This window comes from Periplaneta americana, chromosome 2 (assembly GCF_040183065.1).
Source record: "Periplaneta americana isolate PAMFEO1 chromosome 2, P.americana_PAMFEO1_priV1, whole genome shotgun sequence".
Taxonomy (NCBI): domain Eukaryota; kingdom Metazoa; phylum Arthropoda; class Insecta; order Blattodea; family Blattidae; genus Periplaneta; species Periplaneta americana.
In genome coordinates, this window is record NC_091118.1 from 45017980 (window position 1) to 45043619 (window position 25640).

Here is a 25640-nt window from a genome sequence, read left to right on the forward strand (position 1 = left end):
TGATTATTCTTTCCTTCCTTCTTCCTTTCATTTTTTCTTCCTCATGATTTTTCTTTTCTTCCTTTTTAAATTGTTTTCTCCTCCTTATTTCTCTTTCTCTTTTCTTCCTTTCTCCTTTGATTTTATTTCCTTCCTTCTTCCTTTGTCTCTTATTTTATCCCATCTTCCTTTGTCTTTGTCCTCCTTTGATTTTTATTTTCCTCCTTCTTCCTTTCATTTCTGTTTTCTTCTTTTATTTTTCGTTTCCTCCTCCCAACTTTGTTTTTCCTTTCCTCCCTCCTTCTTCGATTTTTATTTTCTTCCTTTGTCCCTTTGATTTTGATCTTCTTCCTTCTTCCTCTGATTTTTATATTCTTCCTTCCTTTGAATTATATATTCGTCCTTCGTTTGATTTTTATATTCTTTCTTCCTTTGATTTTCATATTCTTCCTTCCTTTGATTTATTTTCTCCTCCTTCTTCCCTTGTTTTCCTTTTCCTTCTTCCTTCGCTTTTATTTTCCTCCTTCCTTTGTTTTTCTTTTCCTCTTCCTCTTTTGTTTTTTCTTTTTCCTTCCTCTTTTGATATTTATTTTCTTTCTTCTTTCTTTGATTTTCATTTTCTTTCTTCTTCCTTTGATTTTATGTTCGTCGTTTGTTTTCCTTTTCCTCCATTGTTTTTCTTTTCCTCTTCCTCTTTTGTTTTTCTTTTCTGCTTCCTATTTTGATATTTATTTTCTTTCTTCTTTCTTTGATTTTTATTTTCTTCCTTTTTCCTTTGATTTATTTATCTTTTCCTGCTTCCTCTTTCGATTTTTACTTTCTTCTTACCTCCTTTTCTTTTTTCTTTCTTCCTTCTCCTTTTCCTCCTTCCCTCCCTTCTTCCATCTCTTTACTTCCTCCTCTACTTCATGTTCCCTTCCACCTTCTCTTACTTTCTCTCTCCCTTTCCTTCTTTACTCTTTACTTACTTCTAACCTCTGTCCACCCACCATTCCGTCTTCCCTCCTTTCTCCCTTACTTCCTCCTTCCCTTCCTTTCATTTAACTGCATTTACATCTAACCTTTATCCATCCCTCCATTCCGTCTTTCCCTTCCTCCCTCCACTGTCGTATCCTTCCTTCTTCCTTTCTTCCTCATTTTTCTGTTTTTTTTCTTCCCTCCTTCCTTCTTTCTTTTTCCCATCCTCTCCTCTCTTCTTCCTTCCCTTCCTTTCCCATTGTTTTCCTATTTATTTTTTTGTCTTTTTTTCCTTTCTTTCATTCTTCCTTTTCTCTCCGTCCTCAGTAATTTTTTCATTCTGTTGTGCTTCGTTCTTTTCCCTTTCCTCTTCCATTCTTTCCTCTTGTCCCTCTTTATATTCCTACTTTTAAAATTTTCTTCTTCCTTTTCTTTACTCCAATTTTACCTTTCATTTTGTTCTTTCTTTCTTCCCTTCTTTTTTCCTTTTTACTTCTCCTTACTTTCCCTTCTCCTTCCTTCCATTCCTAGTTACTTTTCTTTTTTCGTTTTTCCTTCCCGGTTTCTTTTTTTTTCCTTCCATCTCCCGTTCTTTGTTTCCTTCCCTTTCTGTTACATCTCATACAGTCATAGCTCATACTTTTTTAAACGCTTCTGAAGACATAGTACGGACTATATCATTCCATTAAATTTGTGACTTCATCTTGCGTAAAAAAATATGAACGAAGATAGGACTCCAAGAGTAAATAATTATTTTGTTTCATATTTTAAACTGAGTTAAAGGTGTCTCCTTTGGACTCCCTGAAAGCGAATGGTGGCGTAGAGATTATAGTTCTGTGTTTTGGCACGTTCCGATCGCCTTTTTTTTACCCCAGGGAAAGACTCGGTAGGCCTACGTACTCAATTTTACAGGAGGCAGAGTGGACTCCGGAAGTTTCGACAACGAATAAAATTCCGCATCACACGGAATGTTCCAATCCGTAACCACTTGCTTTACCCACGCAATTTTTAAACTAAAGATCGATCATTTCTTTACTAAAACTTTATCTCACATTCATCATTCCTATGAAAAATGAATCGTACATGCTAGGTAAGGAAAAAAGTATAATATTTTATGTATAGAAATTTCATGTAAATAAACAAACGAAGAAATAGAGACAGAATAGCTTGCACTACATTAAAAAGTGCAAGAATAAGTAATATCTTCAGTGTTCTCAAATAATTAGAGAAAACACAACAGCTTACACTACATTACGCAAAAATGTATAACCTCTTTAGTGTTCTACTAAAAAAATCACATAGCTTGTATGCACGAATGAGTAATCCCTTCAGATGTTCATAATAGAAAGAGGTAAACTGTACGCATTGCAACGCCCGACTAACGTCTGTGAACTCCGACGCATACGAAAAGCGTCCCGTGGCGTCATATACAGGGGACTCTGTAGAAAGATGCATAGGTAATTTGGAAAACAGATAGATAGGCAATCAGCTGACAAACACAACCAAACACAAATTACTGACGTCCACTTTCTTCGCAGGAAATCAACTTCCTCAGGGACTCGCTTCTCGATCGATCCCGATGTCTACCAAGCGACCTACCTTCTCCAGGGTCTTCCTTGTGCTCAAAATTTAAAACCAAAACGTGTTGAAAATAATAAACACTACATTATACATTCAGAATTCAGAGCGCACATGATTAACGCAATAACATTCAATTGAAAAATCTTGCCTCCCTTTATAGTAAAAATAAATTTGAATAGGGGAAATAAATACTCTCCTAGTTCACAGGACTAATGGCTTTAGCAGCTGGTTACTCGGCTCTAAAGAGTGCACTGATTCTATGGTAAACATGGAGGCACGAGATAATTACTCTATCATTAAAATTCAGTCTACTTCCACCTTTATAATTGTTTGGCATCGGTTTGATTGCATCAACACAAACGGACGGACGTACGGACATACATATAGGAAAACAGAAGGACGGGGGCAGGTAAACAGACAGATGAGTAAACAGGCAGGCAAAAAGAAATAATAAAAAAGACACAAAAAGAGAGACAAGAAGAAAGTTAAATAGTAGATAAGATCGATATGGTTGGCACAGTTGGTAAAGTCCTGGCCTTCTGTGCCCGAGGTTGCGGGTTCGATCCCGGCCCAGGTCGATGGCATTTAAGTGTGCTTAAATAGGCTCATGTCAGTAGATTTACTTGCATGTAAAAGAACTTCTGCGGGACAAAATTCCGGCACACCGGCGACGCTGATACAACCTCGGCAGTTGCGAGCGTCGTTAAATAAAACATTATTTATTTATTTAATAGTAGACAAGTGACAGATCGAGAGACAGACGGTGTTCCAAAAGTTACTGTTCTGGTGTGGGTGTTCTTTAAATCATATACTTCCACTTCCAAATGCATTTCATAAAACATGGACGTCGGATTTTTAGGCTCGAATAGGATAGGTTGCAACAATTTTATGTAAAAATCTCTAAATATATACAACACGAGAAACTCTCGAGCGATGATATTGCCTAAAACTAGGTGCTTTAAAGAAAGTGTATTCCAGCCTAGCTGAACAAGTCTAAAAATCCGAGGCCTTATATAAGGAAGCATAAAACCGTTTCGTTCCAGCTTCCTCTTGTACGTGGAGGGCAGAACCACACGGAGCGCCCTGCCGGCCACTTCACAGGCCTGTGGCCTGGCCTGCGTTAACGTGCAGGAATTCATACTCGTTAGCGACTAATTTGCTGTGCCGAGAGTTGTGGGCATAATTTCTGAGGCAAACAGTATGCACAAACACACTCGGCAGCGTCCATTTAAAAGCGAGAGGGCACTGCAATCAGCAGAAGCTCAGTCTACACACACGCCGCGCTCCTCAATCTGGCGTCGTTTAACACCATAAACAACAGCCGTGAGTTTAGTGCCCATCGCCTGCTTACCTAGGTGAAGCTACACACGCAACTTGACAGTCGCCTTACACTTTCAGAAACTGAATGGACAGCAATTACTAAATTCAATTCCGTTATACAGGGACGTAATTTTATTTTTACTTGGATTTTTATTGTACCTGAGTTTTTTTAATGTACTTCACCCCCACCCCCTCTACTAGTAAACTTCCACACGTCCTCCATACAGAACCAAGGCCGCATATGCAGTTAAAGTCGTCTTACGGTCATAGTAAACAGTACTGAGTTAGTGAGTATAGTGTAGTACGTTCCAGAAATATGTTCGCGTTTTCCAGTGACGAAAGAGCTTTCAATGTTGAATCATATTTTCGAACAGGTACGAGTACTGTGCGTCCGTTTGCCTATGTTGCATCCCGGTTTCTCCCACCCGCTTCTGCTCGCCCCTCTGTAAAGTCTAGTGACTGGGCTGTCTTAGCTCTTTTCTGAAAACATTAATTTCTGTTAGGAATTGGGTGTCTACGTAATATTATACAACTGTTTAAAGTAACTTAAGTAAAAGGGCCTCGTTAAGTAAGTAACTGTCACGTGATTTCCCCACTTTGTACAACTCTGTGACATTACAACTTGGACGGACAGTAGATAGCATGTCTGAGTAATTTTATCTTTTCGGATCGGGCAGAAGTGAAGACTGAATTTACAGTACAGAGTAAGTACAGAATTATTTCAACATCAGTTAGGAACTAGTACAGTACGAAGGACGAAACTGGTAATTAGAATTAGGTACAATAGTCTATAGTGCGATAATAAGCACAAAAGAACTTAAGCCTGTATCGAAATGAACGGCCACCATTTTCAAAAATATGTTTAAATATCCATATTATGATTATTTTTCAATTTAACTTCATTCTTCATATTGTACGCCAATGTGCTGTAGACAGTATAATATAATTACACAGTTAAATTACGTAAGTTAGGTCAGATGCAACAGTGTTCATGAGTAAGATTAGTTATATATAATAAAAGTGATATAATACAGTTATATGAACACTTTTTAAGCTACGTTACGCGAACAACTGTACCAGCGTCGTGGTACTACCATTGGAGGAGCATTCCTCCGAAACATGTATGGTTTTTAACCGATTTTATTAATGTTATTCAATCATTAAAACGTGTTCATATAACTGTATTATATCACATCCAAAGGTATAGCCAGATTAATATTACAAATGTTAGTAAAAATAAAATGATGTCCCTGTACTAATTCAAAACGCAAATTTGACATTAACGTAAAAACGTATTCGGCGACTTTTGAAGTATGGTTTAGCGACTTTCCGTACACTTCCTCTTTAAACACGGATAGCTTGTTTTCAAATTATTGTAGGTTTTTTCTGTACTTAACACCTGAGGAATAAGCAGGTACAAATAACTGGATAAAAAATGTTGCTACATCACTTATAAAGAATAGGAGAAAATTGTACGTATCTTTTATTAGTCCTAATTTACCCGGCATACCGAAAAATTCAAGCGACGTTTCCTTCCAGCAATCTTCTTTTTGTTTCATTGTCAAGTCATAAGTTTCCTTACTTTTATTATCTCTTTACAGTATTTCTCGACAAGATCGAGTAAAAATGAATTTCCGTATGCGTTAAAATTTGGTGTTCTCTCTTTTTTTCATATCTTTCCATAGCTATTATTTCAAGGAATTATAAATAGAATAGAGGTCTACGTTTATATGTAGGGTAAAGGTTGGTAATATTGTGATACTAATAATATTATGACAGTTTTTGAGAATTGTTTATAATTTTACTGAGAGAGAGGAAGAACGTATTAAGGGAATGTTCGTGGACAAGTTTATGCACAAAACCGGTCCTTCTCTCGCTCAGTAAAATTTTAAAAATTTCTAAAAAAAAGTACAATCATAATATTATTAGTATCACAATATTATCAACCTTTATCCTCCACTAATATTTATATTAATTATTTATGCAACAAGTGGATAATCTTGATGATTAAGGCATGAGAGTGAGTGCGGCAATTTTCACGAGTGTCATAATAAGATTATCCACGAGTTGGATACAACACTTATGGCATCTTAGCATTATAAATTGTAGGAAATAAATTATGAAATAATGCGGCATCCATAGCTGACAAAGTCTTCATATGTTCATATCGATTAGTTGCGCTTGGAAATGGCACTGAATAAAGACACCTTGCAGGTATTACAAACTCTAGTTATACCTTAGGTATCAAATTTTATGTTACAAATGTTCCTTTATTTTGTTAATAGCTTCTCTGAACCACAGAACTGTTTTATGTGATATTACAAAAGTGATACAAAATTGTTAAAGATTCGAAATAAATGATACGTTACCTTCTGTCCTGCATTTCATTTCTCGTTACGTGGCACGTAAAAAGGATAGCCAAGATAGCCACACGAGTTGCATGCATCCCCATCCAAGCGTTCCGGTATTACGACATAGCGAATACGTCATTGCTATTATTGGCACGCGTGCCATAATAAGCCGATTACGCACGATAATGAATGTAGTAACAGCCTGTTTATAATGCTAGGATGGCATAAAATATTTTATAACACCGCTTCCAAAAATCAAGTAGTCACTGCCTCCTGAATACTAAGATGAATTGCTCCGGAGAGGAATAATGGCGAAATAAACACGCGGCAACCAGTGAGCTCTATTGGCGGTAACTAACCGCGGTTTCGTAGCCAAGCGAAGCTGATGGTGCATCGGTTTATATTCTTATTAGTTAACCATTGTAACCAAGATTGGTGCACTCGGCCATTAGTAGTTTAGTTAATCACGTTATATTTACTACAATTCATGTGCAAATCGCAAAAAATACCATTCAGAATTGTAATACATGTTATTGAGATGTTTGCACTCAGTCATATTTTATGCATTTATTTTTTTGCACACAGAATAGGAATCAGTAAATAAAAACTGAGCATCTAAGAGTTATATCTCAAACCTTAATAATCCTGAATGATAGGTTATGATGCTGTATAAATTATATGAAATTACGAATGAAACTATTTCTGCATTTTCAGTTTAAATATTAGGAAATTTATAATGACTGTTTCCGTGCTTTCACATTAAAATCCTCTCAAATGATATTCTCTATCAAACTAAAACCACAGTCTAGCATATACAGTCACGAAGCTTGAGTTGATGAGGGTACCAGGAACAATAGACTGTACAGGTAGGCCTACTATTTTGCATTGTCTGTGATGAGGCGATAGTAGCGATCCTAGTGGTTAGCAATTACCTATGGATCCATATTTACTACGAATTGAACTTCGTGACTGTATATACTAGACTGTGCTGAAACTATAACTGTCAAAATAAATATGGAATATTATAATTTTATGATTTACGTATAATTTAGTGCTAAGTATTTAACTAATTTATTTCGAGTATTTTCCCGACATATTTACGTAGTACATATTTCAAAATATAATACTAGATGAAAGCATTATAAACAATCAGACAAAAACTAGACGAACTCTTTTACGCACGTGAATATTTGAAATCGGCTTTATTATAGCAAAACGTTTTCCATTCCATTTAATCGAAAATACTTTCAGACTAATGATGTTTGATTTATGGTTTTCATGGAAACGCACTTCCGGGAAATTATGTACGTCATCACCCAAAGCGGATATCGTGACTTATTTGTTTCTGTGCAAAACGATAAAGGTGTAACTTGGTTCATGTCGAAAAGTAATTCAAGCGTTGTGTTCCGTCGTCTGAAGTGATTGACGAGAGTTAATTAATTTTCCTTTGCCATTCATGTTCATTGTTATGTTAAGGCGTGCCACGGCATTTGCGCAGCTGTAACACCTTCAATCTCTTAAAAAGAACTGGAGCATGCGCAAAGAACTTGCGTGATAAACTGAAACCAGAAGAGCAACGTTATCAAACGTACTCATTGCTGTAAGGGTTTGTATGATTGGGTAGTAAATAAACAATCATTCATTCATATTTTTCTGTTCAAGGGTAGGTCTTTCACTGTAAACCCAGCATTCTCCAATCTTTCATATTTTCTGCCTTCCTCTTAGTCTCCGCATACGATCCATACATTTTAATGTTATCTATCATCTTATACAGGGACATCATTTTATTTTTACTTCAATTTTTATTGTGCCTGAGTTTTTGAATGTACTTCACTCCCACCCCTTCTACTAAGAAAGTTCCAACTCCACACAGAACCAAGACCGCAGATAGTAAGCAGTACTGAGTTACTGAGTATAGTAGGTTCCAGAAATATGTTCGCGTTTTCCAGTGACGAAAGAGCTTTCAATATTGAATCATATTTTCGCACAGGTACTGTCCGTTTGCCTACGTCGCATCCCGATTTCCCCCACCTGCTTCTGCTCGCCCCTCTGTAAAAGCTGGGCTGTCTTAGCTCTTTTCTGAAAACATTAATTTCTCTTAGGAATTGGACGTTTACGTAATATTATACAGCTGTTTAATTTAACTTAAATAAAAGGGCCTCGTTAAGTAATTAACTGTCACGTGATTTCCTCCCTTTCTACAATCCTGCGGCATAACCACTTGGACGGACAGTAGATAGCATGTCTGAGTAATTTTATATTTTCGGGTCGGGCAGAAGTGAAGATTGAATTCACAGTACGTAGAGTAGGTACAGAATTATTTCAACATGAGTTACTAGTACGAAGGACGAAACTGGCAATTGGAATTAGATGCAATAGTCTATAGTGCGATAATATGCACAAAAGAACTGAAGCCTGTTTCGAAATGAACGGCCACCATTTTCAAAATTGTGTTTAAATATTCATATTATGATTATTTTTCAATGTAACTTCTTTCTCTATATTGTACGCTAATGTGCTGTAGACATAATATACACTGCATAATGAATACGTTCGCATGGATAACTCACTTCGTGAGTAAAAACACTTATTCTTAATACAGTATTGTACTTTGATTAAAGAAAAACCTAATGAAAATGATCAAACTCAAAATCGCGATATTTCCTAGTTTACATAAATGGATGAACTACTTTTCTTTCATCCTATATCTAGTAGAGTTATTTGTGTTTTACGCCAGTATCATCGAACTCCAGTCTTGGAGGGGGAAGCAAGCGGTGTTTCCGGTTCTCTAAAGGTATAGACAGGTTAATATTAAAAATGTTAGTAAAAATAAAATGATGTCCCTGTATTTCCTTCTGCCCCGAACTTGTCCTCCGGTCCACCATTCCTTTCGGTGCATCCTTCTGTAAGCAGTTTCTTCTTAAGTCAATTATATGGAACATAAACTATCTTATATCATGTGAATAATTGTAAACGAGTTTTCATTAACACAAAATAAAAACTGACAACCTAGGCCTATACAACAATTCGCACGATTAATCACAAACACATATTAAAGAGAAACTTGTAAAATAAACAAGTGAAAGTTCGTAACATATGTCAAATTTTAACTTTTAACCTGTTTACTATTTACTTGTATTAATATTTATTATTCATTATGCTTATTACATCAAACTTAAAATTGTGGTTAACATATTTGAAAATGTATGTATCAGATGACGTCGCATTAGCGACGAAAACGTTAATACTAATCACAAAATATGTAATATAAATATGATCAGTTTCAGCATTATCATTATTTATTATTTCCGGTAGGGTCTACAGTTTAATTTATCATTGTATGTCCATTTCACACGCTCCATTCTTGTCCATATTCACATTTGAAATGCTTCTACTCATAGATATTTTAGATTTGATTACAAATCTCATCAGACAAGAAATACAAAGTAAAGAAAAAGCATAAAAATTATGATGATGATAAACAAAAGTTGTCCAATTGCGTAACATTTACTGATGATGAAGCGTTAGCAGAAGAGGACACGATACTAAGGGATATGCTCCTGGAGATAAGTGACAGCTGTGAGCAGCATGGAATGAAGACAAATGCAAACAAGACGAAGACAATGGTTGTCGGAAGAAAAATAAAGGAAGTAAACTTGCGAATTCGAAATGGAGTAGTAGAACAAGTGGACAGCTTCAAATACTTGAGGTGTACTATAAGCAGTAACATGAGCTGCTGCCAGGAAGTCAAAAGGGAGATAGCAATGACCAAGGAAGCTTTTAATAGAAAAAGGAACATCTTCAGCGGACCTCTGGAGAAAGATGTAATGAAGAGACTAGTGAAGTGCTTTGTGTGGCATTGTATGACACAGAACAAGGGTGTAACGAACAAATCAATAATACACGCTTCAAGAGAAAACAAAATAATTCAGGAACATATTTCGTTAGGTGTATATTTACTAGCTGAACCATTTCACTGATCAAGGATACTAGTTTATTCAGCTATTGGATGGAATAATTTACTGCTATAAATTAATGTTCACATTTATTTTTCCCACCTATTCGATGGAATATTGTTATAAATTAATGTTTAAATTTATTTTTTCCACCTAGAGTATTGGATGGACTATTGTTATAAATGAATGCTTCAATTTACTTTTCCCACCTATTGGATGGAATATTGTTATAAATTAAAGATTAAATTTACTTTTCCCACTTATTGGATGGAATATTATCATAAATTTAATTAATGTTTAAATTTACTTTTCCCACCTATTTGATGGAATATTATCATAAATTAAATTAATGTTTAAATTTACTTTTCCCACCTATTGGATGGAATATTGTTATAAATTAAAGATTAAATTTACTTTTCCCACTTATTGGATGGAATATTATCATAAATTTAATTAATGTTTAAATTTACTTTTCCCACCTATTTGATGGAATATTATCATAAATTAAATTAATGTTTAAATTTACTTTTCCCACCTATTGGATGGAATATTGTTATAAATTAAAGATTAAATTTACTTTTCCCACTTATTGGATGGAATATTATCATAAATTTAATTAATGTTTAAATTTACTTTTCCCACCTATTTGATGGAATATTATCATAAATTAAATTAATGTTTAAATTTACTTTTCCCACCTATTGGATGGAATATTGTTATAAATTAAAGATTAAATTTACTTTTCCCACTTATTGGATGGAATATTATCATAAATTTAATTAATGTTTAAATTTACTTTTCCCACCTATTTGATGGAATATTATCATAAATTAAATTAATGTTTAAATTTACTTTTCCCACCTATTGGATGGAATATTGTTATAAATTAAAGATTAAATTTACTTTTCCCACTTATTGGATGGAATATTATCATAAATTTAATTAATGTTTAAATTTACTTTTCCCACCTATTTGATGGAATATTATCATAAATTAAATTAATGTTTAAATTTACTTTTCCCACCTATTGGATGGAATATTGTTATAAATTAAAGATTAAATTTACTTTTCCCACTTATTGGATGGAATATTATCATAAATTTAATTAATGTTTAAATTTACTTTTCCCACCTATTTGATGGAATATTATCATAAATTAAATTAATGTTTAAATTTACTTTTCCCACCTATTGGATGGAATATTGTTATAAATTAAAGATTAAATTTACTTTTCCCACTTATTGGATGGAATATTATCATAAATTTAATTAATGTTTAAATTTACTTTTCCCACCTATTTGATGGAATATTATCATAAATTAAATTAATGTTTAAATTTACTTTTCCCACCTATTGGATGGAATATTGTTATAAATTAAAGATTAAATTTACTTTTCCCACTTATTGGATGGAATATTATCATAAATTTAATTAATGTTTAAATTTACTTTTCCCACCTATTTGATGGAATATTATCATAAATTAAATTAATGTTTAAATTTACTTTTCCCACCTATTGGATGGAATATTGTTATAAATTAAAGATTAAATTTACTTTTCCCACTTATTGGATGGAATATTATCATAAATTTAATTAATGTTTAAATTTACTTTTCCCACCTATTTGATGGAATATTATCATAAATTAAATTAATGTTTAAATTTACTTTTCCCACCTATTGGATGGAATATTGTTATAAATTAAAGATTAAATTTACTTTTCCCACTTATTGGATGGAATATTATCATAAATTTAATTAATGTTTAAATTTACTTTTCCCACCTATATGATGGAATATTATCATAAATTAAATTAATGTTTAAATTTACTTTTCCCACCTATTGGATGGAATATTGTTATAAATTAAAGATTAAATTTACTTTTCCCACTTATTGGATGGAATATTATCATAAATTAAATTAATGTTTAAATTTACTTTTCCCACCTATTGGATGGAATATTGTTATAAATTAAAGATTAAATTTACTTTTCCCACCTATTGGATGGAATATTATCATAAATTTAATTAATGTTTAAATTTACTTTTCCCACCTATTTGATGGAATATTATCATAAATTAAATTAATGTTTAAATTTACTTTTCCCACCTATTGGATGGAATATTGTTATAAATTAAAGATTAAATTTACTTTTCCCACTTATTGGATGGAATATTATCATAAATTTAATTAATGTTTAAATTTACTTTTCCCACCTATTTGATGGAATATTATCATAAATTAAATTAATGTTTAAATTTACTTTTCCCACCTATTGGATGGAATATTGTTATAAATTAAAGATTAAATTTACTTTTCCCACTTATTGGATGGAATATTATCATAAATTTAATTAATGTTTAAATTTACTTTTCCCACCTATTTGATGGAATATTATCATAAATTAAATTAATGTTTAAATTTACTTTTCCCACCTATTGGATGGAATATTGTTATAAATTAAAGATTAAATTTACTTTTCCCACTTATTGGATGGAATATTATCATAAATTTAATTAATGTTTAAATTTACTTTTCCCACCTATTTGATGGAATATTATCATAAATTAAATTAATGTTTAAATTTACTTTTCCCACCTATTGGATGGAATATTGTTAAAAATTAAAGATTAAATTTACTTTTCCCACTTATTGGATGGAATATTATCATAAATTTAATTAATGTTTAAATTTACTTTTCCCACCTATTTGATGGAATATTATCATAAATTAAATTAATGTTTAAATTTACTTTTCCCACTTATTGGATGGAATATTGTTATAAATTAAAGATTAAATTTACTTTTCCCACTTATTGGATGGAATATTATCATAAATTTAATTAATGTTTAAATTTACTTTTCCCACCTATATGATGGAATATTATAATAAATTAAATTAATGTTTAAATTTACTTTTCCCACCTATTGGATGGAATATTGTTATAAATTAAAGATTAAATTTACTTTTCCCACTTATTGGATGGAATATTATCATAAATTTAATTAATGTTTAAATTTACTTTTCCCACCTATTTGATGGAATATTATCATAAATTAAATTAATGTTTAAATTTACTTTTCCCACCTATTGGATGGAACATTGTTATAAATTAAAGATTAAATTTACTTTTCCCACTTATTGGATGGAATATTATCATAAATTTAATTAATGTTTAAATTTACTTTTCCCACCTATTTGATGGAATATTATCATAAATTAAATTAATGTTTAAATTTACTTTTCCCACCTATTGGATGGAATATTGTTATAAATTAAAGATTAAATTTACTTTTCCCACTTATTGGATGGAATATTATCATAAATTTAATTAATGTTTAAATTTACTTTTCCCACCTATATGATGGAATATTATCATAAATTAAATTAATGTTTAAATTTACTTTTCCCACCTATTGGATGGAATATTGTTATAAATTAAAGATTAAATTTACTTTTCCCACTTATTGGATGGAATATTATCATAAATTTAATTAATGTTTAAATTTACTTTTCCCACCTATTTGATGGAATATTATCATAAATTAAATTAATGTTTAAATTTACTTTTCCCACCTATTGGATGGAATATTGTTATAAATTACTGTTTAAATTTATTTCTTCACATATTGGATGGAATAGTTTCTTTTATTATAAATTAATATTTAAATTTACTTTTCCACCTAATGGAAGTTATTAATTAATAGCTAAATTTACTTATTCTACCTACTGGATGGAATAATTTATTGCTATAAATTAATGCTTAAATTTACTTTTCCCACCTACTGGACGGAATATTGTTATAAATTAATGTTTAAATTTATTTGTTCACATATTGGATGGAATAATTTATTGCTACAAATTAATGCTCAAATTTACTTTTTCCACCTATTGGATGTTATAAATTAATACTTAAATTTACTTATTCCACCTACTGGATGGAATAATTTATTGCTATACATTAATGATTAAATTTACTTTTTTCCACCTATTGAATGGAATAATAATTGGTTATAAATTAATGCTGAAATTTACTTTTCCACCTATTGGATGGAATAATTTATTGCTATAAATTAATGCTCAAATTTACTTTTCCACCTATTGGATGGAATAATTTATTGCTATAAATTAATGATTAAATTTACTTTTCCCACCTAAGTCACATATTTAATTAATTTGATGTGACATCCTTTTTTCCGAGGAGGCCTTCAATTATCTACAGACAAACGACATGTCAAAAATCGTAATTTCCGTTAGCAGAGACGATGAAAATGCCCCTACTGGATCAGCAGTGAAGAACGAACACGGTCATCACACTGAGCGCCTGTTTACTGCTTAATCAAAGTCACCTTTGCACAGCTTACCTGGAGGCGAACATCACATGTTTTATGTAGGACATAAAAAAGAGACCGTCCACTGTTTCAACATAACGCGACCGCAACTCGGGGATCTGATGCTTTGTAACTCGAGGCCTTACTTCATCTGACCTCGTCCCTAACCTCACGCCCCTCTCAACCATTCTCGTTAGGACACGGCGTCCACTCCGAGGCAGGTAGGAGTTCCCTGATAGTGACGATACTACGGCACAAAGCACATGAGTCGTAACAAAGAACAGCTAAACACATGAACTGGCACTTGACGTGATATAAAATAAGGTTCTCAGAAAGATTAGAAAAAAATACAAGGCACTCAGAACTGATTTTAAAAATCAAGCTTTCATATACAGGGACATCATTTTATTTTTACTAACATTTTTAATATTAACCTGGCTATATCTTTGGATTAATGATTGAGACCCGGAAACACCGTTTTCTACCCCCTTCCACGACTGGAGTTCGATGATACTGGCGTAAAATACAAACAAATCACTTTACTAGGTACAGGAGGGAAGAAAAGTAGTTCATCCATTTACATAAACTAAGAAATATCGCGCTTTTGAGTTTGATAATTTTCATTAGGTTTTGTTTAACCAAAATACAGTACAGTATTAACAATAAGTGTTTTTACTCACGAACTGAGTTATCCATGCGAACGTATTCATTATGCAGTGTATATTATACTGTCTACAGCACATTAGCGTACGATATAGAGAATGAAGTTAAAATGAAAAATAATCATAATATGGATATTTAAACACATTTTTGAAAATGGTGGCCGTTCATTTCGATACAGGCTTCAGTTCTTTTGTGCATATTATCGCACTATAGACTATTGCACCTAATTCCAATTACCAGTTTCGTCCTTCGTACTAGTAACTCATGTTGAAATAATTCTGTACCTACTCTATAAAAGAGTACCTTACGTACTGTAAATTCAATCTTCACTTCTGCCGATTCGAAAAGATAAAATTACTCAGACTGGCTATCTACTGTCCGTCCAAGTGGTTATGTCGTAGGATCGTAGAAAGGGGGGGGGATCACATGATAGTTATTTACTTAACGAGGTCATTTTATTTAAGTTATTTTAAACAGTTGCATAATATTACGTAGACGTCCAATTAATTCCTAACAGAAATTAATGTTTTCAGAAAAGAGCTAAGAAAGCCCAGCCACTAGTCTTTACAGTAGAGCGAGCAGAAGCAGATGGGGGAAATCGGGATGCGACGTAGGCAAACGGACGACAGTACCTGTGCGAAAATATGATTCAATATTGGAAGTTTTCGTCATTGGAAAAAGCGAACATATTTCTGAAACGTACTATAATCACTAACTCAGTATTGCGGCCTTGGTTCTGTGTGGAGGACAGTTGGAACTTCGTTAGTAGAAGGGGTGGGAGTGAAGTACATTGAAAAACTCAGATACAATAAAAGTTGAAGTAAAAATAAAATGATGTCCCTGTATATTTTCCATCTCGCTTATCCATGTTGTCTTTGAACAGATCAAAACAATACAATTAAATCAAATTAAGTACTATTATTGAAAATAAACTAGTACTTTAGGCATAAATTGAACAAAATATAATGAAAATGTACTCATTACAAAAGAGGTTCATCTGAGAATATACTGTTATAAATCAGGCACTAATACAATACTTTTGTGAAAAATGATTCTGAAGTGAAAGGACTTCTTTTTCGTGCTAGGGAAACTACAGTAGAGCATAGATTATCCGAAACAATTGGGGACAGGGGATGTTCGGATAACTGATTTTTCGGATAATCGATCATTTACGAAAACAAATCGTACCGGTGTCATAGGAACAGTATGAAACAAAGAAACATTGATATTAAACACAGAACTGTACATACATATTTTGTATCACAGTCTTACAAATAACATAGATAAATGACTAGCCTAGTTTGACAAGTTCAAAATTGCCATTAAAGTAAAATTTGCTGACAGAACGCTTTCGGTTAACCGAGGTTTCGGTTGATCGGTATTCGGATAATCGATGCTCTACTGTACATTTAAATTAACTAAAACCATTATTCTCCTTTTCTTATATTTTATAACGATGATGATGGTGAGGATAGTGATCTTTACCCTTTCTGACCTGAATTTATGGGTGCACAAGGTCATAGATGCCTCTGATCGAGGTTCTGGTTGATATGCACATCTATTATCAAGCAGTACATTTCACTTTATAACATGTGTCAGAGGAAGGATAATTGTTTGTGTACATCTGAAGTCTGATTAGTGTAATATGTAGCTAATCGGCGATATATGCAATGGAGAGGGAAAAGGAACTGGCCACCCTATTCCATTATCTCCTGGCCTAGATATCTCATAAGTGGTCCCTTGTTGGTATCACTTTTAAGGTTCAGACCTGTCTTCGGACAGTTGACTAAACAACAACGTCATAGACACATCATGGAGAAAAAAAACAAACAAAACAATCCTCTTCCTAATAACTGACGGCCAAGGAATTGGCGGGTGCTGCACTCTATCGTTAAAGAACGAAACTACTACTGAGGATACCAAATGCAATCATCAGGCAAATCATATGTGTTAGAGATTACAGAAATGTTAGTGATTCCAAATAGACTCATTAGAGGGGAAAGGGTTAATAACACGTGTCACTGACTATGGCTATTCGCGCCCCTATCTAAAATTCCAAAGAATGTCAAAACACAAATAATAGGTATCGTAAGGTAAAATGCGAATACGAATTAAAACGTTGCCGGACTTAAATAGGGGACGGTGTATGTTTCTAAAAGAACATTAACAAAATATGAATAATGGTATTGAGAGATTCATTGTCCATTTTACATAATCATTTGTATAACACTACATAACATTATCTCATTTAAATTATTTTTCATTGCACTTTTGACTTGGTTTCTCCGCAATTCAAATTGTACTTAATTTTTAAGTTATCCTTTGTTTCGTATTCTCTCCGAAAATCAAATTAATTTTTAAGTTATACTTTGTTTCGTATTCTCTCCGCAAATCAAATTGTAAGTACTTAATTTTTAAGTTATCCTTTGTTTTGTACTTTATTTTTAAGTTATCCTTCGTTTCGTATTCTCTTCGCAAACCAAATTGTACTTAATTTTTAAGTTATTCTTATTTTTAAGTTATATTTTATTTCGTACTGTTTCCGCAAACCAAATTGTACTTTATTTTTAAGTTATCCCTTGTTTTGTATTCTCTCCGAAAATTAAATTTCACTTTAGGTTTTAAGTTAACCTTTGTTTTGCATTCTGGATCCTAGTGGTCAGGCGTAGATGTCGGCAAGATGTCTCACTTGTGGAATAAATACAAAACTGAAGCATGAAGCCATGCAACACAATCCTCGGCTTGACCAGAGAGATCGCGGTGAAAATGGCCGTCTTTAGCGACTTCAGAGCGGCACCACGGTATGAGTCGGGCCGATTGCGTCAGTGTGACTCGAGATACGGAAGCAACCAGTACATCGTTCCGTAGCTTAAAGACAGCGCTATCCATGTATAACATAAATGTCGGAAGCCGAACGAAAAGGAGAATGTAGGGTTCGATTAAAGGCCGCGCGCGAGAGGGAAAATTTGCTTCAGTGTGTACTGGAAACAGGCTACTATAAATATAGATGGTTTAGGCATTTCAAAAATGTCTGCGATCCAAATTTTTGTAGTTTTTGCTTTATTTTTGTTGTTATCAATACAGAAATTGGATGGAAGATACAATCTATTTCATTACTTCTAGTAGCAATAGTACTAGTACATTTAAAGCTTGAGCAAAACCTTTTGTATTTCTTTCTTTTCTCGTATACTTTATACTTCTATCGTTCTCTCCGCCTTTATATTCATTTTCCTCTATACTATACCAGTAAGCTAAATGCTTTTTCCTCCATGTTTCTTTCTTTCTCTTCTTTCACACGATTTCTTCTTCCATTTACTCCGTTGTTTTCTTCTTCCCATTAGTAATCTCTCCGTCCCGTTTTCCTTCCGTACTTTTATTCTTCCTGTTCTCTCTTCCAGCCTTTTCTTTTCGTGAACTGTTTCCCCTCACAGTAAAGTTGTCCCACACCGCTGTACTATATATTTCTAGCAGTATACGAACGAACTAAGTTTTAACGTCAATTACGGCCTTACAACATATCCTAAAGTGATCTCTCTACTTCCCCTATCATTTCTCGTATAAGAAACTGAAAAAGAGTTTGTACATCGCTCTGTTCCCGGGGCAAGAAATGTTTCTTATTTTGTACTCCAGCTGAAAGAGTCCTTCATAACGGAAGCTATGTTCGTGATATTAAACAGCTCCTGGCGGTCTACAAAGTAAAATCGGAGGAAGATTTGACATATTCGAAAGCATTTACAGTGAGACAAGGAAAAATCGCCACGAGGCTTAATTCTTGATGCTGCTCAAATATTCCATTATGAATATTGTTTGAAACTCTCGGCACTAGAAGAGACCTTATAACAAACATGGCGGTGAGTGGGCGATGAGAAGATACAAATTTTTACTGAAGTTTACAGGCAATATGAATCATCTTTCGAAGTTGTCTCCCAATAAAATTCTGTACGAGTTGGCTTGTGGGCAATACTGCATTATGTTAATACAATAGCGAAATCTCTTCTATTTCAATTTCGGAAGAAGATTAACACGTTTCCGAACAGATGAAGGTTATATTCTAGTTATGGTGAACATACAAAGTGTTTAAGTTTCGTCAAATGAGTTACTGTTAGGCCCTAAAAGTGATATTTTCTAGGATATTTCTTTTTGTTTTTTTTTTTTAATTTATTTTTTTTTAAGTTGGTCATTTTATGATGTCTGTAGTCCTCACTGGAGGCTTACTATGCATAAAAAGTAATTTTAATACAACACATGGCACACCAGCGTAGTTCAGTCGGCAGAGCCTCATACCTTCTGAACTGGAGCTGAGCTTGGGTGCGCGTTCGATTCCTCTTGGGCCGATTACCTTTTTTTTTCCCAGGTTTTTCCCAACCATAAGGCGAATGTTGGGTAATCTACGGCAAATCCTCGGCCTCATCTCACCAAGTACCATCTCGCTATGACCAAACCCATCAACGCTAAATAAACTAGTTGATACAGCATCGTTAAATAATCAACTGAAAAAATAAAGAACGTATTTACATCAAAATCTCAGAAGTCAAGATTCCACTGTCGATTTTTTTATTTTTATATCTGCTGTGAAAATCAAACCGTGTGTGCAATTTGAGGGGACTTTTCGACATGAGCTCATTAAGGGTTCCCGCGTAAGTGCTATTTGCAGTGTCTCCGGGGGACGGAAATGCAACCCATAGGCTTACCAATTTATTTCAGCGTTACCTCTTGGGATTGTCCGCAAAATGCACCAGACTGTAAGGCCTACATTCGGAAAGACTTCAACCTCTTCTTCTGGTGCAAAAAAGGGGGCATTACGCAGAATGAAAAAGTGTAAGGTCTGTGAAAATCTCGAAATATTTTATTTTAACTGTACGCCTATAATAACGTAACAACAGAACATCAACATACATTCATTTTCAAAATAATTGTTACAATAATAATAATAATAATAATAATAATAATAATAATAATAATAATAATAATAATAATAATAGATAATGTACTAAATCAAATTATCTCCAATATCGACGACTTATATAACCAGAATGAAATTACCATACAAACTGAACGTGAAACATCTAACTGGGTTCCAATAAATCAAGGTGTTAGACAGGGATGTGGACTCTCACCACTTTTGTTTATCATATATAATTATGAACCACATCCTCAAAATTTGGAGGCAAGGCCATCGTGCCGGAATTCAAATCAACCGGAACACTTGTCTCGACACTCTGATGTTTGCTGACGATCAAGTTATCATTGCAACATCAGAAGATGAACTGCAACGAGCTGTCCACAACTTACAAATAACTGCTTCAAAATTTAGTACGGAAATATCAACCGAAAAAAAACCAAAAACATGGCCTTTTTAGGAAAAGATCCAGTTCCATCCAAAATCATTATAAATGGCACATTAATAGAACGTGTGAATTCATTCAAGTATTTAGGTTATAATCTATCATACATCACTGATGATGATATAGACAACAAAATCTCAAAATTTCTAAAAAACTGGAACCATCAACAGTGTAATCAAACCTTCCCAAGTACAAAGACATACAAGGCTGAAAATCTACAAAACTCTCGCACGACCAATTTTGGCTTATGGCAGTGAAGATGGACACTAAGAAAATGCGATGAAAGACGGCTAACAACTGCCGAAATGAGATTCATGCGAAAAACTGCTGGATACTCTCTTCTCGACCATCATCGGAACGTAGATATTCTGAAGGAATTAAAATTGACTCTATTGTCCATTATCAGCAGCAATACAGGCTTCAGTGGCAGACATGTCAAGAGGATGGATCGCTCTAGATCAGGCCTGCACAAACAGCGCTCAACTTCGGTGTTTATACCGCTCGTCGAAACGGAGAGGAAGATACGTCAGAATGACATAGACTTGCTATAGGTAGAGGAGAGGGAAACGACCACTCAGTTATCTAGTGGAGTGCAGTGTTTAGGCCTATTCTCAGTAACTGTTTCACGTTGCTTAGCTACTGCTACAGTACAGTATGGAGGAATCTAAAAGACGGAACATAACATCTAACATTTAACGATTTACAGCTCGAACTTAGTGATCTTCAATGGGACCTAAGGGCTAAAGATCGTTTGAATAATACTACTAGCCTGGTTGAGTTTTACAAGACTAAACATTAGCAATAATATCCACGACTACACAGGCTGGCTGTGAAAATGATTGCTATGTTTGGCTCAAAATTTATATTTGTGAGCAACTGTTTTCTATAATCAACTGTAATAAAGGCAGGCATCGAACATCTGTAACTGATGTTTCATTATGATCAGTAGGCTACTGCTCCTTTCAGCTGCCAACAGCATAAAACCTCGCTTTGATATACTGATAAATAAAAATATAACAAAATGATATTGTACATTTAAGTAGCTATAGAATTTCTATTATTTCCGTAAAATAAATATTTCTTTATTGATTAATAATAGTTCAAGATAGTTTTGCAAACACTGAACGGGAATTCATTTCATAAACACTCGTATTAGTATTTCCTTTTTTTTTTTTGTGTGTGTATTTTGTACGAGATCACCCCTTCTTCCAGTCCACCCTTATACAGAGCGCAGCTAACATCTGCATTCCGCTCATGAGCTGTGAGCCGGCTCGGAGAGCGCAAACCTTGTGCAGGCCTGCTCTAGATGGTCCAGGCAGATTTTGTCGTATGTCCCAAGAGGTCGAAGAAATTTAGGAAGACCTAGGAAACGCTGGCAAGAGACCATTACAGATCCACTGGGGTCTAACACTTGAAGGCTGATGATGATGATGATGATGACTAATAATAATAATAAAAACAATAACAATAATAATAATAATAATGTTTATTTCAATAAAAATATAATACAATGAAATTGTGAATACACAAAATTCTAGCGCTCTCCAGATCTCATATTTTTAAACACGTATTTAAATGTTGGGTAAATATTCGAGCAGATCCACTTTAATGGCACGTGAGCATACTCTGGATGGAGTCCCGGCAGACATTTCCCTCTGCCATCGCGAACTGAAGTCGGCCGGTGTCTTCCCTCGGGGAGAGCTTCTATTATTCCCCCATTGATTTCCTTTACTGGTAGCAGGGTATAACATCGGAGCCTCTTCCGTTTCATAATAGAGAGGTCCGGGGTTCAATCTCCGGAGAAGGTTATCCCCACAAAGGATATCCGCAGTTCTCTTTTCTCGCCTCTGTGCCCAATGAGAGAGACTCCTCGCTTGCAAATAATAGCGACCCCCACTCCCAAACAGTGGCGCATTGCTCTCTGTTCATTTCAGATCTAGTGTATCGTATAACGCAATGATTGTACAGTAGTGGCAAAAAACACCGGACCGACCCTTATAGCTGATTTCAGACCCTTGTTCACTCCAGAGCACGATAGACTGGTAACTAAGACTTTCGTAGTTCGAATCCTGCCTGGAAAGGAAACCTTTTTTTGTTCCTTATTCAAATCTATTACCATTACTTTTCGATTGCTGGTAAAATTCATGTTCTGGGAATAATAAGTTAATTAAGTAGTAAAATATCGCTGCAATCGAAAAGTATTGAGAATAAATTTGAATAAGGAACAAAAAAAGTTTCCTTCCCAAGCAGGATTCAAACCACGAAAGTCTACCAGTCTATCGTGCTCTGGAGTGAAATAGGCTCTGAAATCAGCTACAAGGGTCGGTCCGGTTTTTTTGCCACTGCTGTACGTATACCGGTACATTTAAAGAAGCTACGAGAATGAGTCAAAAAGTAACCTTAATATATAAATTAAAAATGAGACTCAAATAGTAGATCTTAGTACTACATACATACATACATACATACATACATTACATACACATATACAGTGGGCCAAAAAAAGGTACAAAATGTAAATGGTTATATTCCAGTAGCTAATGATTTCACTTGAAAGTTTATTTCGCAGTCCTTGTAGACCGGGAAAGTACTGCAATATTTAATTTTTTACCATTTATTAAACATTATTATTTTTTTTTATTTTTGTAAGGCAGTGCAAAATCGACCCTTTATGCCGAACTAAGCATTATGATTTTACGAGTTCAGCAGGCCAAGCCGTTTGTTGTGCTATCATCATTTGTTTTCTTCCGTTTTGAGTTCTCATTTTGTGAATAATGGGTCGCTTAACGAACGAAGACAAGATTTTCATTAAACATTTGCACCAATATGATAATTTATCTGCTCGTCAAATTGTGAGGAACTACGCTCAGCGAGAATGGTCTGTTTCAAGTGTACAACGATTGATTAGCAAGATACGGACATGATATCCCTCCTGAGAGATTACTGTGTGAAAGATCGCATTTCTCAGATTCTCTGATGGTTTTCGCTGGAGTTTCAAACGAGATTTTAATTCTATGGACTGTTTTGTATGGAGTCCACTACAAAAAGCAGTTTACTTCAAAACAAGAATTCGTAATGTTGAACATTTAACACAACGCCTTCTTGAATGTTGGGACCGGCTTGTTCAAAGACATCCAGTGCTATAGGACAATGGAGATGACGCCTACAAATGGCTGTGCGAGCAAATGGCGGTCACATAGAGCATCATTTTTAATTTTGATTATTTGAAAGATCATTAATTATTATTATTAATTTGACCAACATTCAGTTTCTGCATTTTGAAGTAATAAATTGTCTTCAAAAATCACATTTTTCGCATCATTGTGTATTGACCTCCATAAGATTTTAATTGAGCCTAAAAAAAAGACAATAAAAAGTCCTACTCAACTTTAAAGTTTACTCTTTCCAACAGTGTATTCATTAGAAATTAATGTTATGTATTTCAGAAAACAGAGTACTTCTAATTTGTGCCTTTTTTGGCTTATTGTGTATATAACATCTGTATAACAGTAACACTTGCATTGAACGTAGTGGGGGATTATGGTGAAAAGTGATGAAGTGTTTGTATTCTTATTGTACATATTGAATTAATAAACCAATTATTATTAAGCTTACTTTTTGACCTTCCCTCGTATTTTAAGATTTATAGCGAAAATAGTTCCAAAACGTTGGATTTCTACATCTATGACTCTCTGCAAATAAAAAAGATCTGAAACCACCTCGTGTAAATCGTCTTTTTTTTTAGCACCTTTACATTCTGTTACACTTTTTCTGTATCAAAAATGTATTCATCAACATTTTTCCCATAATAAATATCTCTATAACGTTGTAAGCGCTATAAATGTGTCCAGAGACTCTAGAAGAATACAGAGTCCATCCAGTTCTGTCACTATGGCAACCGCCAGGGCAAAGGCAAATGAAACTCTCTTCTTTTTTTTTAAGTAAGTCTATTTTGGATGAGATTTACTTTTGATGGGATTGTCACAATAAGAGAAAATTCCACTCTGCCATGGAAATTGAAAAACATATTTCCTGGAGACAAGTAACGAGGCGAGAGGGAGGAAGCTTTCTGCCGAAGCGTCATAGTCGGTGGGATATAGTATAAATCAACCAAGCCCAAAGCCTTCTACGCTTATACTTCTATATACCACGGAATTCGGGAACATTACGACGGAGACAAAAAGTACACTTTCAAATAAATTGCAATATGCCTTTCTGCAACGGCTATTTCAATAACAAACGCGTTTTGTTGGTTAACGTTTCCAATGTGCGTGTTTGTGCCTCTTGATGTGCATGTGCGTGTGTGTAAATTCAATTTTGCACCCATCTATTTTGCAATTACATTCCCGCGAATTACTGCAAACTTATCGCTATGCAAAATTAAGTATCACATAGATAACAGCTTCTTTCTCAATGCACGTTACACCATCTAACAATTTACTTCTTTTATATTCATTTTCATACACAGTTTTCTGCCCATGGGCAAGCCTCTCACTGCAAACCCAGCATTCTCCAAACTTCCCCCTTTTCCGACTTCCTCTTAGTCTCCGTATACGATTCATATATTTTAATGGCATTTACCACGTGAAACCGTCTTATGTGTGTATGTATTTATTCACACTGCAGCGCGTCTGGCCGCGAAACCAGGTGGCCCGGGTTCGAATCCCGGTCGGGGCAAGTTAGTGGTTGAGGTTTTTTCCGGGGTTTTCCCTCAACCCAATACGAGCAAATGCTGGTAACTTTCGGTGCTGGATCCTGGACTCATTTCACCGGCATTATCATCTTCATTTCATTCAGACGCTAAATAACCTAGATGTTGATACATCGTCGTAAAATAACCCAATAAAAAAAAATTCACACTGCAAATGGGTAAATATCGGATGGCAGTGGTAACTAATTATACTCAATAATGACAACTAATAATAAACACAATAATAATAATAATAAATATTAATAATAAATAATAATAACAATAGTATAATAATATTAACAAGGAACATCCTAAATTAAATGAAGCACAATCACTTAAAATAACATTTAAAGTAAAATTTAATTTGTATCTTAACTCTAAGTTGCATAAGTACCTAACTGAAACTAAAACCGTAATGTAACTATCTCAATGCAAGACTGATTCTAACGATGTCGTTTCTCTTTTGA

The 25640-nt window shown here is 34.0% G+C and overlaps 1 protein-coding gene across 2 annotated transcripts in view; it reads right to left on the bottom strand.

Moving 5' to 3' along the window:
- LOC138693074 (E3 ubiquitin-protein ligase TRIM9-like) overlaps nt 1–25640 on the bottom strand; it is a 409349-nt gene that overhangs the window by 278633 nt on the left and 105076 nt on the right. The gene's annotated exons all lie outside the window — the stretch shown is intronic.